A 10,593-nucleotide genomic window follows, 5' to 3' on the forward strand; every position below is an offset into this window, starting at 1 on the left:
GGCAGCCAGCACAGTGCGCCCAGCAGCAGAAAAATTTTGGACATCGTCGTTTTCAATTAAAGATGCATCCAAATGTAATTCCATGCAAAAATGGAAAAAAGAAATACTCAAAACTAATGGACCATGCAAAAAAAATGGAAAAAAGATGGCCGGATTGGCCCGAAACCCCGTGTGATTTACGGGACAAACCGTGTCTGCTCCTGTCACTTGGGTTTGTATTTTTTTATCTATTATAGGGGGGGTATGGTAGTTGAGGTGCCAGTCGGCCGGGCCGGTTCGCTTGGTTCCGAGGGAGGGACGTGCCACTACTCGTCCCGTCAGCTCCGTATGAGGGTGCCCGCCTTCTCATACGTAAACGACGGGATGTATCGGCCACGACGCACATCCGGGGCGGGCACACCGAGGGTCGACTCGGCACTGGTAGGATCCGGCACAAGTAAGTCGATTTAAATGTTCGGCCGAATGCAGGAGCTGATAGTGTCGTCGTCGTCAAAAAACTCGGTGTCCGGGCGCCCTCAGTGCGATGAAGCGGGCAACAACGGTAGCAATACCGGGCGCTGGTATTCAACATCCAACGCACAACGGCCACGACGACGCATCGGATCGGTGCGTGGAACTGGCCGCTCGCAGCCACGCCTTTCATGCGTAGGTGCTGCGGGAAACAACAACGGTAGCAATACCGGGCGCTGGTATTCGACATCTAACGCACACCGGCCACGACGACGCACCGGACTAGTAAGGCACAAAGAGGATTGAATCGGCGCATGAGTAGGTTTCGGCCCAAGTAAGTCGAACGTAATTGTCGGCCGAAGGCAGGAGCTGAGAGTGCCGTCGACGAGAGACTCGGCGTGCGTGAAAGATCGGTGCGTGGGACTGGCCGCTCGCAGCCACGCCTTTCATGCGTAGGTGCTACGGGAAACAACAACGGTAGCAATACCGGGCGCTGGAATTCAACATCCAACGCACACTGGCCACGACGACGCACCGGACTAGTAAGGCACAAAGAGGATTGAATCGGCGCATGAGTAGGTTCCGGCCCAAGTAAGTCGAACGTAATTGTCGGCCGAAGGCAGGAGCTGAGAGTGCCGTCGACGAGAGACTCGGCGTGCGTGAAAGATCGGTGCGTGGAACTGGCCGCTCGCAGCCACGCCTTTCATGCGTAGGTGCTGCGGGAAACAACAACGGTAGCAATACCGGGCGCTGGTATTCGACATCCAACGCACAACGGCCACGACGACGCACCGGACTAGTAAGGCACAAAGAGGATTGAATCGGCGCATGAGTAGGTTCCGGCCCAAGTAAGTCGAACGTAATTGTCGGCCGAAGGCAGGAGCTGAGAGTGCCGTCGACGAGAGACTCGGCGTGCGTGAAAGATCGGTGCGTGGAACTGGCCGCTCGCAGCCACGCCTTTCATGCGTAGGTGCTGCGGGAAACAACAACGGTAGCAATACCGGGCGCTGGTATTCGACATCCAACGCACATCACCCACGACGACGCACCGGACTAGTAAGGCACAAAGAGGATTGAATCGGCGCATGAGTAGGTTCCGGCCCAAGTAAGTCGAACGGAATTGTCGGCCGAAGGCAGGAGCTGAGAGTGCCGTCGACGAGAGACTCGGCGTGCGTGAAAGATCGGTGCGTGGAACTGGCCGCTCGCCGCCCCGCCTTTCATGCGTAGGTGCTGCGGGAAACAACAACGTTAGCAATACTGTGCTCTGGTATTCGACATCCATCGCACACCGGGCACGACGACGCACCGGACTAGTAAGGCACAGAGAGGATTGAATCGGCGCATGAGTAGGTTCCGGCCCAAGTAAGTCGAACGGAATTGTCGGCCGAAGGCAGGAGCTGAGAGTGCCGTCGACGAGAGACTCGGCGTGCGTGAAAGATCGGCGCGTGGAACTGGCCGCTCGCAGCCACGCCTTTCATGCGGAGGTGCGGCGGGAAACAACAACGGTAGCAATACCGGGCGCTGGTATTCAACATCCAACGCACAACGGCCAACGACGACGCATCGGATCGGTGCGTGGAACTGGCCGCTCGCCGCCCCGCCTTTCATGCGTAGGTGCTGCGGGAAACAACAACGTTAGCAATACTGTGCTCTGGTATTCGACATCCATCGCACACCGGGCACGACGACGCACCGGACTAGTAAGGCACAGAGAGGATTGAATCGGCGCATGAGTAGGTTCCGGCCCAAGTAAGTCGAACGGAATTGTCGGCCGAAGGCAGGAGCTGAGAGTGCCGTCGACGAGAGACTCGGCGTGCGTGAAAGATCGGCGCGTGGAACTGGCCGCTCGCAGCCACGCCTTTCATGCGGAGGTGCGGCGGGAAACAACAACGGTAGCAATACCGGGCGCTGGTATTCAACATCCAACGCACAACGGCCAACGACGACGCATCGGATCGGTGCGTGGAACTGGCCGCTCGCCGCCCCGCCTTTCATGCGTAGGTGCTGCGGGAAACAACAACGTTAGCAATACTGTGCTCTGGTATTCGACATCCATCGCACACCGGGCACGACGACGCACCGGACTAGTAAGGCACAGAGAGGATTGAATCGGCGCATGAGTAGGTTCCGGCCCAAGTAAGTCGAACGGAATTGTCGGCCGAAGGCAGGAGCTGAGAGTGCCGTCGACGAGAGACTCGGCGTGCGTGAAAGATCGGCGCGTGGAACTGGCCGCTCGCAGCCACGCCTTTCATGCGGAGGTGCGGCGGGAAACAACAACGGTAGCAATACCGGGCGCTGGTATTCAACATCCAACGCACAACGGCCAACGACGACGCATCGGATCGGTGCGTGGAACTGGCCGCTCGCCGCCCCGCCTTTCATGCGTAGGTGCTGCGGGAAACAACAACGTTAGCAATACTGTGCTCTGGTATTCGACATCCATCGCACACCGGGCACGACGACGCACCGGACTAGTAAGGCACAGAGAGGATTGAATCGGCGCATGAGTAGGTTCCGGCCCAAGTAAGTCGAACGGAATTGTCGGCCGAAGGCAGGAGCTGAGAGTGCCGTCGACGAGAGACTCGGCGTGCGTGAAAGATCGGCGCGTGGAACTGGCCGCTCGCAGCCACGCCTTTCATGCGGAGGTGCGGCGGGAAACAACAACGGTAGCAATACCGGGCGCTGGTATTCAACATCCAACGCACAACGGCCAACGACGACGCATCGGATCGGTGCGTGGAACTGGCCGCTCGCCGCCCCGCCTTTCATGCGTAGGTGCTGCGGGAAACAACAACGTTAGCAATACTGTGCTCTGGTATTCGACATCCATCGCACACCGGGCACGACGACGCACCGGACTAGTAAGGCACAGAGAGGATTGAATCGGCGCATGAGTAGGTTCCGGCCCAAGTAAGTCGAACGTAATTGTCGGCCGAAGGCAGGAGCTGAGAGTGCCGTCGACGATAGACTCGGCGTGGTGAAAGATCGGTGCGTGGAAATGGCCGCTCGCAGCCACGCCTTTCATGCGTAGGTGCTACGGGAAACAACAACGGTAGCAATACCGGGCGCTGGAATTCAACATCCAACGCACAGTGGCCACGACGACGCACCGGACTAGTAAGGCACAAAGAGGATTGAATCGGCGCATGAGTAGGTTCCGGCCCAAGTAAGTCGAACGTAATTGTCGGCCGAAGGCAGGAGCTGAGAGTGCCGTCGACGAGAGACTCGGCGTGCGTGAAAGATCGGTGCGTGGAACTGGCCGCTCGCAGCCACGCCTTTCATGCGGAGGGGCTGCGGGAAACAACAACGGGAGCAATACCGGGCGCTGGTATTCGACATCCAACGCACACCGGGCACGACGACGCATCGGACTAGTAAGGCACAAAGAGGATTGAATCGGCACATGAGTATGTTCCGTCCCAAGTAAGACGACCGTAATTGTCGGCCGAAGGCAGGAGCTGAGAGTGCCGTCGACGAGAGACTCGGCGTGCGTGAAAGATCGGTGCGTGGAACTGGCCGCTCGCAGCCACGCCTTTCATGCGTAGGTGCTGCGGGAAACAACAACGGTAGCAATACCGGGCGCTGGTATTCGACATCCAACGCACACCGGGCACGACGACGCACCGGACTAGTAAGGCACAAAGAGGATTGAATCGGCGCATGAGTAGGTTCCGGCCCAAGTAAGTCGAACGTAATTGTCGGCCGAAGGCAGGAGCTGAGAGTGCCGTCGACGAGAGACTCGGCGTGCGTGAAAGATCGGTGCGTGGAACTGGCCGCTCGCAGCCACGCCTTTCATGCGTAGGTGCTGCGGGAAACAACAACGGTAGCAATACCGGGCGCTGGTATTCGACATCCAACGCACAACGGCCACGACGACGCACCGGACTAGTAAGGCACAAAGAGGATTGAATCGGCGCATGAGTAGGTTCCGGCCCAAGTAAGTCGAACGTAATTGTCGGCCGAAGGCAGGAGCTGAGAGTGCCGTCGACGAGAGACTCGGCGTGCGTGAAAGATCGGTGCGTGGAACTGGCCGCTCGCAGCCACGCCTTTCATGCGTAGGTGCTGCGGGAAACAACAACGGTAGCAATACCGGGCGCTGGTATTCGACATCCAACGCACAACGGCCACGACGACGCACCGGACTAGTAAGGCACAAAGAGGATTGAATCGGCGCATGAGTAGGTTCCGGCCCAAGTAAGTCGAACGTAATTGTCGGCCGAAGGCAGGAGCTGAGAGTGCCGTCGACGAGAGACTCGGCGTGCGTGAAAGATCGGTGCGTGGAACTGGCCGCTCGCAGCCACGCCTTTCATGCGTAGGTGCTGCGGGAAACAACAACGGTAGCAATACCGGGCGCTGGTATTCGACATCCAACGCACAACGGCCACGACGACGCACCGGACTAGTAAGGCACAAAGAGGATTGAATCGGCGCATGAGTAGGTTCCGGCCCAAGTAAGTCGAACGTAATTGTCGGCCGAAGGCAGGAGCTGAGAGTGCCGTCGACGAGAGACTCGGCGTGCGTGAAAGATCGGTGCGTGGAACTGGCCGCTCGCAGCCACGCCTTTCATGCGTAGGTGCTGCGGGAAACAACAACGGTAGCAATACCGGGCGCTGGTATTCGACATCCAACGCACAACGGCCACGACGACGCACCGGACTAGTAAGGCACAAAGAGGATTGAATCGGCGCATGAGTAGGTTCCGGCCCAAGTAAGTCGAACGTAATTGTCGGCCGAAGGCAGGAGCTGAGAGTGCCGTCGACGAGAGACTCGGCGTGCGTGAAAGATCGGTGCGTGGAACTGGCCGCTCGCAGCCACGCCTTTCATGCGTAGGTGCTGCGGGAAACAACAACGGTAGCAATACCGGGCGCTGGTATTCGACATCCAACGCACAACGGCCACGACGACGCACCGGACTAGTAAGGCACAAAGAGGATTGAATCGGCGCATGAGTAGGTTCCGGCCCAAGTAAGTCGAACGTAATTGTCGGCCGAAGGCAGGAGCTGAGAGTGCCGTCGACGAGAGACTCGGCGTGCGTGAAAGATCGGTGCGTGGAACTGGCCGCTCGCAGCCACGCCTTTCATGCGTAGGTGCTGCGGGAAACAACAACGGTAGCAATACCGGGCGCTGGTATTCGACATCCAACGCACAACGGCCACGACGACGCACCGGACTAGTAAGGCACAAAGAGGATTGAATCGGCGCATGAGTAGGTTCCGGCCCAAGTAAGTCGAACGTAATTGTCGGCCGAAGGCAGGAGCTGAGAGTGCCGTCGACGAGAGACTCGGCGTGCGTGAAAGATCGGTGCGTGGAACTGGCCGCTCGCAGCCACGCCTTTCATGCGTAGGTGCTGCGGGAAACAACAACGGTAGCAATACCGGGCGCTGGTATTCGACATCCAACGCACAACGGCCACGACGACGCACCGGACTAGTAAGGCACAAAGAGGATTGAATCGGCGCATGAGTAGGTTCCGGCCCAAGTAAGTCGAACGTAATTGTCGGCCGAAGGCAGGAGCTGAGAGTGCCGTCGACGAGAGACTCGGCGTGCGTGAAAGATCGGTGCGTGGAACTGGCCGCTCGCAGCCACGCCTTTCATGCGTAGGTGCTGCGGGAAACAACAACGGTAGCAATACCGGGCGCTGGTATTCGACATCCAACGCACAACGGCCACGACGACGCACCGGACTAGTAAGGCACAAAGAGGATTGAATCGGCGCATGAGTAGGTTCCGGCCCAAGTAAGTCGAACGTAATTGTCGGCCGAAGGCAGGAGCTGAGAGTGCCGTCGACGAGAGACTCGGCGTGCGTGAAAGATCGGTGCGTGGAACTGGCCGCTCGCAGCCACGCCTTTCATGCGTAGGTGCTGCGGGAAACAACAACGGTAGCAATACCGGGCGCTGGTATTCGACATCCAACGCACAACGGCCACGACGACGCACCGGACTAGTAAGGCACAAAGAGGATTGAATCGGCGCATGAGTAGGTTCCGGCCCAAGTAAGTCGAACGTAATTGTCGGCCGAAGGCAGGAGCTGAGAGTGCCGTCGACGAGAGACTCGGCGTGCGTGAAAGATCGGTGCGTGGAACTGGCCGCTCGCAGCCACGCCTTTCATGCGTAGGTGCTGCGGGAAACAACAACGGTAGCAATACCGGGCGCTGGTATTCGACATCCAACGCACAACGGCCACGACGACGCACCGGACTAGTAAGGCACAAAGAGGATTGAATCGGCGCATGAGTAGGTTCCGGCCCAAGTAAGTCGAACGTAATTGTCGGCCGAAGGCAGGAGCTGAGAGTGCCGTCGACGAGAGACTCGGCGTGCGTGAAAGATCGGTGCGTGGAACTGGCCGCTCGCAGCCACGCCTTTCATGCGTAGGTGCTGCGGGAAACAACAACGGTAGCAATACCGGGCGCTGGTATTCGACATCCAACGCACAACGGCCACGACGACGCACCGGACTAGTAAGGCACAAAGAGGATTGAATCGGCGCATGAGTAGGTTCCGGCCCAAGTAAGTCGAACGTAATTGTCGGCCGAAGGCAGGAGCTGAGAGTGCCGTCGACGAGAGACTCGGCGTGCGTGAAAGATCGGTGCGTGGAACTGGCCGCTCGCAGCCACGCCTTTCATGCGTAGGTGCTGCGGGAAACAACAACGGTAGCAATACCGGGCGCTGGTATTCGACATCCAACGCACAACGGCCACGACGACGCACCGGACTAGTAAGGCACAAAGAGGATTGAATCGGCGCATGAGTAGGTTCCGGCCCAAGTAAGTCGAACGTAATTGTCGGCCGAAGGCAGGAGCTGAGAGTGCCGTCGACGAGAGACTCGGCGTGCGTGAAAGATCGGTGCGTGGAACTGGCCGCTCGCAGCCACGCCTTTCATGCGTAGGTGCTGCGGGAAACAACAACGGTAGCAATACCGGGCGCTGGTATTCGACATCCAACGCACAACGGCCACGACGACGCACCGGACTAGTAAGGCACAAAGAGGATTGAATCGGCGCATGAGTAGGTTCCGGCCCAAGTAAGTCGAACGTAATTGTCGGCCGAAGGCAGGAGCTGAGAGTGCCGTCGACGAGAGACTCGGCGTGCGTGAAAGATCGGTGCGTGGAACTGGCCGCTCGCAGCCACGCCTTTCATGCGTAGGTGCTGCGGGAAACAACAACGGTAGCAATACCGGGCGCTGGTATTCGACATCCAACGCACAACGGCCACGACGACGCACCGGACTAGTAAGGCACAAAGAGGATTGAATCGGCGCATGAGTAGGTTCCGGCCCAAGTAAGTCGAACGTAATTGTCGGCCGAAGGCAGGAGCTGAGAGTGCCGTCGACGAGAGACTCGGCGTGCGTGAAAGATCGGTGCGTGGAACTGGCCGCTCGCAGCCACGCCTTTCATGCGTAGGTGCTGCGGGAAACAACAACGGTAGCAATACCGGGCGCTGGTATTCGACATCCAACGCACAACGGCCACGACGACGCACCGGACTAGTAAGGCACAAAGAGGATTGAATCGGCGCATGAGTAGGTTCCGGCCCAAGTAAGTCGAACGTAATTGTCGGCCGAAGGCAGGAGCTGAGAGTGCCGTCGACGAGAGACTCGGCGTGCGTGAAAGATCGGTGCGTGGAACTGGCCGCTCGCAGCCACGCCTTTCATGCGTAGGTGCTGCGGGAAACAACAACGGTAGCAATACCGGGCGCTGGTATTCGACATCCAACGCACAACGGCCACGACGACGCACCGGACTAGTAAGGCACAAAGAGGATTGAATCGGCGCATGAGTAGGTTCCGGCCCAAGTAAGTCGAACGTAATTGTCGGCCGAAGGCAGGAGCTGAGAGTGCCGTCGACGAGAGACTCGGCGTGCGTGAAAGATCGGTGCGTGGAACTGGCCGCTCGCAGCCACGCCTTTCATGCGTAGGTGCTGCGGGAAACAACAACGGTAGCAATACCGGGCGCTGGTATTCGACATCCAACGCACAACGGCCACGACGACGCACCGGACTAGTAAGGCACAAAGAGGATTGAATCGGCGCATGAGTAGGTTCCGGCCCAAGTAAGTCGAACGTAATTGTCGGCCGAAGGCAGGAGCTGAGAGTGCCGTCGACGAGAGACTCGGCGTGCGTGAAAGATCGGTGCGTGGAACTGGCCGCTCGCAGCCACGCCTTTCATGCGTAGGTGCTGCGGGAAACAACAACGGTAGCAATACCGGGCGCTGGTATTCGACATCCAACGCACAACGGCCACGACGACGCACCGGACTAGTAAGGCACAAAGAGGATTGAATCGGCGCATGAGTAGGTTCCGGCCCAAGTAAGTCGAACGTAATTGTCGGCCGAAGGCAGGAGCTGAGAGTGCCGTCGACGAGAGACTCGGCGTGCGTGAAAGATCGGTGCGTGGAACTGGCCGCTCGCAGCCACGCCTTTCATGCGTAGGTGCTGCGGGAAACAACAACGGTAGCAATACCGGGCGCTGGTATTCGACATCCAACGCACAACGGCCACGACGACGCACCGGACTAGTAAGGCACAAAGAGGATTGAATCGGCGCATGAGTAGGTTCCGGCCCAAGTAAGTCGAACGTAATTGTCGGCCGAAGGCAGGAGCTGAGAGTGCCGTCGACGAGAGACTCGGCGTGCGTGAAAGATCGGTGCGTGGAACTGGCCGCTCGCAGCCACGCCTTTCATGCGTAGGTGCTGCGGGAAACAACAACGGTAGCAATACCGGGCGCTGGTATTCGACATCCAACGCACAACGGCCACGACGACGCACCGGACTAGTAAGGCACAAAGAGGATTGAATCGGCGCATGAGTAGGTTCCGGCCCAAGTAAGTCGAACGTAATTGTCGGCCGAAGGCAGGAGCTGAGAGTGCCGTCGACGAGAGACTCGGCGTGCGTGAAAGATCGGTGCGTGGAACTGGCCGCTCGCAGCCACGCCTTTCATGCGTAGGTGCTGCGGGAAACAACAACGGTAGCAATACCGGGCGCTGGTATTCGACATCCAACGCACAACGGCCACGACGACGCACCGGACTAGTAAGGCACAAAGAGGATTGAATCGGCGCATGAGTAGGTTCCGGCCCAAGTAAGTCGAACGTAATTGTCGGCCGAAGGCAGGAGCTGAGAGTGCCGTCGACGAGAGACTCGGCGTGCGTGAAAGATCGGTGCGTGGAACTGGCCGCTCGCAGCCACGCCTTTCATGCGTAGGTGCTGCGGGAAACAACAACGGTAGCAATACCGGGCGCTGGTATTCGACATCCAACGCACAACGGCCACGACGACGCACCGGACTAGTAAGGCACAAAGAGGATTGAATCGGCGCATGAGTAGGTTCCGGCCCAAGTAAGTCGAACGTAATTGTCGGCCGAAGGCAGGAGCTGAGAGTGCCGTCGACGAGAGACTCGGCGTGCGTGAAAGATCGGTGCGTGGAACTGGCCGCTCGCAGCCACGCCTTTCATGCGTAGGTGCTGCGGGAAACAACAACGGTAGCAATACCGGGCGCTGGTATTCGACATCCAACGCACAACGGCCACGACGACGCACCGGACTAGTAAGGCACAAAGAGGATTGAATCGGCGCATGAGTAGGTTCCGGCCCAAGTAAGTCGAACGTAATTGTCGGCCGAAGGCAGGAGCTGAGAGTGCCGTCGACGAGAGACTCGGCGTGCGTGAAAGATCGGTGCGTGGAACTGGCCGCTCGCAGCCACGCCTTTCATGCGTAGGTGCTGCGGGAAACAACAACGGTAGCAATACCGGGCGCTGGTATTCGACATCCAACGCACAACGGCCACGACGACGCACCGGACTAGTAAGGCACAAAGAGGATTGAATCGGCGCATGAGTAGGTTCCGGCCCAAGTAAGTCGAACGTAATTGTCGGCCGAAGGCAGGAGCTGAGAGTGCCGTCGACGAGAGACTCGGCGTGCGTGAAAGATCGGTGCGTGGAACTGGCCGCTCGCAGCCACGCCTTTCATGCGTAGGTGCTGCGGGAAACAACAACGGTAGCAATACCGGGCGCTGGTATTCGACATCCAACGCACAACGGCCACGACGACGCACCGGACTAGTAAGGCACAAAGAGGATTGAATCGGCGCATGAGTAGGTTCCGGCCCAAGTAAGTCGAACGTAATTGTCGGCCGAAGGCAGGAGCTG

The sequence above is a fragment of the Ipomoea triloba genome, chromosome 8, assembly GCF_003576645.1.
Source record: "Ipomoea triloba cultivar NCNSP0323 chromosome 8, ASM357664v1".
NCBI lineage: Eukaryota > Viridiplantae > Streptophyta > Magnoliopsida > Solanales > Convolvulaceae > Ipomoea > Ipomoea triloba.